Genomic DNA, 6,118 nt, shown 5'->3' with positions numbered 1-6,118 from the left:
CGACCTTCATCCTGCCAGACTGACGCAGCTTAAATCAAAAACAAAAAAATGGATGGCAGCAGCACAGAGACACACTGTATTTTTGTTGATAAATCTTTGTTCATGTGTCTTTAAAGACTCATGTAGAATTTGATTTGTGCAGTTTTTGTATTTAAACATCCAACACTTGAGCTTTCCATGAAAAAGGTCTTCAGATTCCTCTGTACCAGCTTTAAATGTTACACAACAAAGCAATAAACTTAAAAACAAAGATCCAGACGAATAAATGTCAGTGGGAGTTTGTAAAATTTGTAACATTAAAAAACAAAACGCAAAAGCAGATGGATCAAAACATATTTACTTACCTGCATGGAAAAATTTATTCAAAATAGTATAGATTCATATGTTATGAAGCCCGCAAGGGGAAATGGGAGATTTTTTCCTTTTGCGTTCCCACGCAAAAGTATTGTGTTACCTCGCATTACTTTTGCGTTCCCTCGCAAAAGTCATTTATCACTGTTGTGCCTGCCGGTTTATTAACAAACTCACATGTTCACCATTAGYGAGTTAGCCTACTGCTTTAATTCAGCTTCAGAATGAATATATCACACAGCCACACATGGAAGTATGTCATATGCTGATATTTTAACACAGTGCAGCCACGCAACATCAATGTCAGTTTCACGAACTTCTGGCGACACATCCTGTTTAAGTAACAGGATATTTTTATAAAAAGTCTGATTTAATTCAGTTCATATACAAAACAATCTTTTGTGTGGGAACGCAAAAGAATATTGCGAGGTAACGCAAAAGTATTGCAAGGGAACGTAAAAGAATATTGCGAGGTAACGCAAAAGTATTGCGAGGTAACGCAAAAGTATTGCGAGGGAACGCAAAGGTATTGCGAGGTAACGCAAAAGTATTGCGAGGGAACGCAAAGGTATTGCGAGGGAACGCAAAAGTATTGCGAAGGAATGCAAAAGTATTGTGAGGTAATACAAAAATACTGCGAGGGAACGCAAAAGTACTGCGAGGGAACGCAAAGGTATTGCGAGGGAACGCAAAAGTATTGTGACGTAACGCAAAAGTATTGCAAGGGAATGTAAAAGTATTGTGAGGTAACACAAAAGTATTGCGAGGGAACGTAAAAGTATTGTGAGGTAACGCAAAAGTATTGCAAAGGAACGCAAAAGTATTGCGAGGGAACGCAAAAGTATTGCGAGGGAACGCAAAGGTATTGCGAGGTAACGCAAAAGTATTGCGAGGGAACGCAAAGGTATTGCAAGGTAACGCAAAAGTACTGCGAGGGAACGTAACGGTGTTGCGAGGTTACGCAAAAGTATTGCGAGGGAACGCAACGGTATTGCGAGGTAACGTAAAAGTATTGCGAGGGAACGTAAAGGTATTGCGAGGTAACGCAAAAGTATTGCGAGGGAACGCAAAGGTATTGTGAGGCAACGCAAAAGTATTGCGAGGGAACGCAAAGGTATTGCAAGGTAACGCAAAAGTACTGCGAGGGAACGTAACGGTGTTGCGAGGTTACGCAAAAGTATTGCGAGGGAACGCAAAGGTATTGCGAGGTAACGCAAAAGTATTGCGAGGGAACGCAAAGGTATTGCGAGGTAACGCAAAAGTATTGCGAGGGAACGCAAAAGTATTGCGAGGTAACGCAAAAGTATTGCGAGGGAACGCAAAGGCATTGCGAGGTAACACAAAAGTATTGCGAGGTGTAACGCAAAAGTATTGCGAGATAACGCAAAAGTATTGCGAGGTAATGCAAAGGTATTGTGAGGTAATGCAAAAGCATTGCGAGGGAACACAAAGGTATTGCGAGGGAATGCAAAGGTATTGTGAGGCAACGCAAAAGTATTGCGAGGGAACGCAAAGGTATTGCGAGGGAATGCAAAAGTATTGCGAGGGAACGCAAAGGTATTGCGAGGGAATGCAAAGGTATTGCGAGGTAATGCAAAAATATTGCGAGGGAACGCAAAGGTATTGCGAGGGAACGCAAAGGTATTGCGAGGGAATGCAAAGGTATTGCGAGGGAACGCAAAAGTATTGCGAGGGAATGCAAAAGTATTGCGAGGTAATGCAAAAGTATGGCGAGGGAACGCAAAAGTATTGCGAGGGAACGCAAAAGTATTGCGAGGGAACGCAAAGGTATTGCGAGGGAAAGCAAAGGTATTGTGAGAGAACGCAAAAGTATTGCGAGGGAACGCAAAAGTATTGTGAGGTAATGCAAAAGTATTGCGAGGGAACGTAAAAGTATTGCGAGGTAATGCAAAAGCATTGCAAGGGAACGCAAAAGTATTGCGAGGGAACGCAAAAGTATTGCGAGGGAGCGCAAAAGGAAAAAAATCCCCGTGTCCCCTCGCGGGCTCTGTAATATTTCACACTTGTAGCAGAAATCTATTTAAATATTCCAGCCAGCAGATGTTTCTACTGAATTTAGTTGCGATGTAAAATGTTTTAAAAATGCATTTGAATGCAACCTTTTAGACTGAAGTTGTTAAAAAAGGTAAAAATATATTTCCTCTGATGATGAGCTTATTATTTGGTCACAATTAAACTTAATTTTGCCAAATTGAGGTTGTATCTACGACAGGTAAAATATTATTTGCTCATAACAAAACTCTACCTCTAAAGCCTCCAACTATCCATTTGGGTTAAAGAGAAATATTGCAATTTCCACCTGGATGCCATTTTTATATTCAACCAATTAAGCAAATCATTTAATAAACACAAGAATAAACAGTTATTAAATTTAAAATGTCAATATTAAGTAAAGAAGGTTTAAGAGAAAAAATATTTATTCTAAGCCTTTTGCGTAAATTATTTTCTCACTGTAAAGCTCATGCAACAATAAAACTAGATAATGAGTTCGGGGCAGCTTTGTGTTGTTTTTATAATCTGAATCAAATCTTTTGTTTAATTTGACTTCATAAAAGAAACTCTTCGAACTTTGCAGATAAACAGAATGAACTGTATTAACTTGTATTTGTTTCTGTAGATTTTCTTGTACTAACTTGTTAATAAGCTTGCGGCCTGATGGGACAGTAAAAGGCCAAGTTTGAGTGACTTGTTTTTTTCTCGGCTCCGCCTCCTCCCTCTCTGTCATATGATCACTGAGCTGCACGGTGGCCTTATTAGTCATGTCCATCTAACTTTCTCTGCTCTGCTTCTTTCTGACCCTACACAGACACACTCAGGTCCGAGCTTTCTCACAAACATTTGAACACGTGCACTCACACACACACACACACACACCGCTGTGTGTGCAGGAAGACTGACACACTCCCCTACTCACCAGCAATTTGTTGCCTGTGACATCACATTGTGTGATACTGGCACCGGGCTGCAGCTTCGTTAACTTCCCTCTTTAATGAGCAGTTTAATTGAGCCGTCTACCCGGCCACCTGTCGGCCTGCAGCCTCATTACCATACTAATGGACTGGGATTGTTACTGGTCTGACAGCTCCATCGGGCTGCACGGCACTCTCAGGAGCTGAGGAGAGGGAGGGGACGGGGAGAGGGAGGCCAAGGAGGAAAATAAAAAAGTAAATCCATGTTGGAGGGGGGTGGGGGGATAAGAATGTCAAGAAATGATTAATCTAACTTTAAGAAACGATGTTGCTTTTTTGTTTCTTTAAATTCTGCCCCAAAATCCCCAAAAAAGTAAAAACCAACAGTTTTTGTCTAATGAGTGTTAACACAATTTAGTAGGACGGACATGACTGTGCTCAAAGATCAGTCACATTAGTCGCTGTAACTAATCTGTGCAGCTCAGTGTCAGAGCTGCCACAATCACTGTCGTCTGCTAAAGTTGCTCCAGTTCCTGTCCATCAGAAACTGCACAAGTAGTTTTAATCTGTGTTACTTTACAATCAAAGTATCTTCAGTCTCTGATTGGCTGCCAGAAGCAAATCTTAGGAATACWAATTTAAAAAACAAAACAACCGAGATTTTTCTTTTTAAAAAAAATCATGCTAACACATCATAAAGTATGGAACCCGCGAGGTGACATGGGAGATTTAATTTCTTTTGCGTTCCCTCGCAAAAGTAGTTTATCACTGTTGTGCCTTCCGGTTTATTAACAAACACACATGTTCACCATTAGCGAGTTAGCCTACTGCTTTAATTCAGCTTCAGAATGAATATATCACACAGCCACGCAACATCAATGTCAATTTCACGAACTTGTGATGACACTTCCTGTTTTGGTAACCGGATATTTCAAAATCAATGTCTGATTTAATTAAGTTCGTATACAAATCAAACTTTTGCGTGGGAACGCAAAACAATTTTGCGAGGTAACGCAAAAGTATAGCGAGGTAACGTAAAGATAGTGCGAGATAACACAAAGGTAGTGCGAGATAACTCAAAGGTAGTGCGAGATAACTCAAAGGTAGTGCGAGATAACTCAAAGGTAGTGCGAGATAACGCAAAGGTAGTGCGAGATAACGCAAAGGTAGTGCGAGATAACGCAAAGGTAGTGCGAGATAACGCAAAGGTAGTGCGAGATAACGCAAACGTAGTGCGAGATAACGCAAAGGTAGTGCGAGATAACGCAAAGGTAGTGCGAGGTAACGCAAAGGTAGTGCGAGGTAACGCAAAATATTGCAAGGTAACGTTCCCTCGCAAAAGTAGTTTATCACTGTTGTGTCTGCCGGTTTATTAACAAACTCACATGTTCACCATTAGCGAGTTAGCCTACTGCTTTAATTCAGCTTCAGAATGAATATATCACACARCCACGTATGGAAGTATGTCATATGCTGATAATTTAACACAGTGCAGCCACGCAACATCAATGTCAGTTTCACGAACTTGCGGTGACACTTCCTGTTTTGGTAACCGGATATTTTTTTAAAAAGTCTGATTTAATTCAGTTCATATACAAAACAATCTTTTGCTTGGGAACGCAAAACAATTTTGCGAGGTACTGCAAAAGTATTGCAAGGTAACGCAAAGGTATTGCAAGGTAATGCAAAAATATTGCGAGGTAACGCAAAAATATTGCGAGGTAACGCAAAAATTTTGCGAGGTAACGCAAAGGGAAAAAAATCTCCCCGTGTTCCCTCACGGGCTCCGTAATTAAGCCTCCTGAAATCAAGTAAGGTGTTTTTAAGCCTTATTTTGCAGCAAACCAACGTTTTTCTGGRTTAAATATCATTTTAATTTTAGTATTAGTTACTGCTAATAATTGACAGAGTTATTTGTAAACAATTATTATGTAATGCACAAAATTGATTGGGATTCATTGTTCAATGACTGCGGCGAGGATGATGATTTGCTGACAGATGTGTTGACCTGTGAGGACTCTGTCACCCCCACTAAAAAATAACTATTTATCCAAACAACAAAAAGGGTTTACAAAAGAATTGAAATTCTGCTTAGTTAAGATGAATAGAGCATTTCTTTAGGGAGATAATGAAATGGTGAGAGCAACGAATAGCTGGCAAAAACACAACTACAGGATAAAAGTAGAGGAAAAACTAACATCTGGGAACATGAGCGAGGCATGGCAGGGATTAAATAAYAGACCATGCCATCAAACCTGCTGTAACAAACTGCATCTTCTGTATGTTTAACCAAAGAAATTAACCAAATATCTCTAGTTTTAGTTTTAATTTTAACAATCAGATCAATGGCTCATTTCTGAACATTGATAAACGGTGATCTGCATCTTAAAGAAAATAAACCCACACAAAGCTTCTGGCCCTGATGGACTCAGGGGCAGTAGCACTCACATCTGGTTAACACAAATGTGTGGAGAGAGTCCTGTGTGACTTCATGTCACACACGGTGTCTGGAAAACTGGACCCTCTCCAGTTTACTTACACAACAAAACAAGGAGTAAAGAATATTTAACCCTTTTAAACACTGTGGTGAACATGGATTCTGCACCACATCTCTGCTTTCACTGCTGTAAATGTTGACATTCTTCTGCACTGCCTTCAGAACCTACAGATCCATTCAACCCTAATTTTATGGATTTTATGGATTATCCTCACCTATCCTCATGTTGGCTTTTCTTTTGTTTTCTAAGGGCACTTCTTATGGCTGCAGGACCCGGGCACCTGTTCTCCCATGTTTGTTTGTGTTTGACTCTCTCTTGAACTGAAATAAATGATTTTTG

The sequence above is a fragment of the Austrofundulus limnaeus genome, unplaced genomic scaffold (assembly GCF_001266775.1).
Source record: "Austrofundulus limnaeus strain Quisiro unplaced genomic scaffold, Austrofundulus_limnaeus-1.0 Scaffold928, whole genome shotgun sequence".
NCBI classification, from domain to species: Eukaryota; Metazoa; Chordata; class Actinopteri; order Cyprinodontiformes; family Rivulidae; genus Austrofundulus; species Austrofundulus limnaeus.
Note: the sequence above shows the minus strand (reverse complement) of the source record.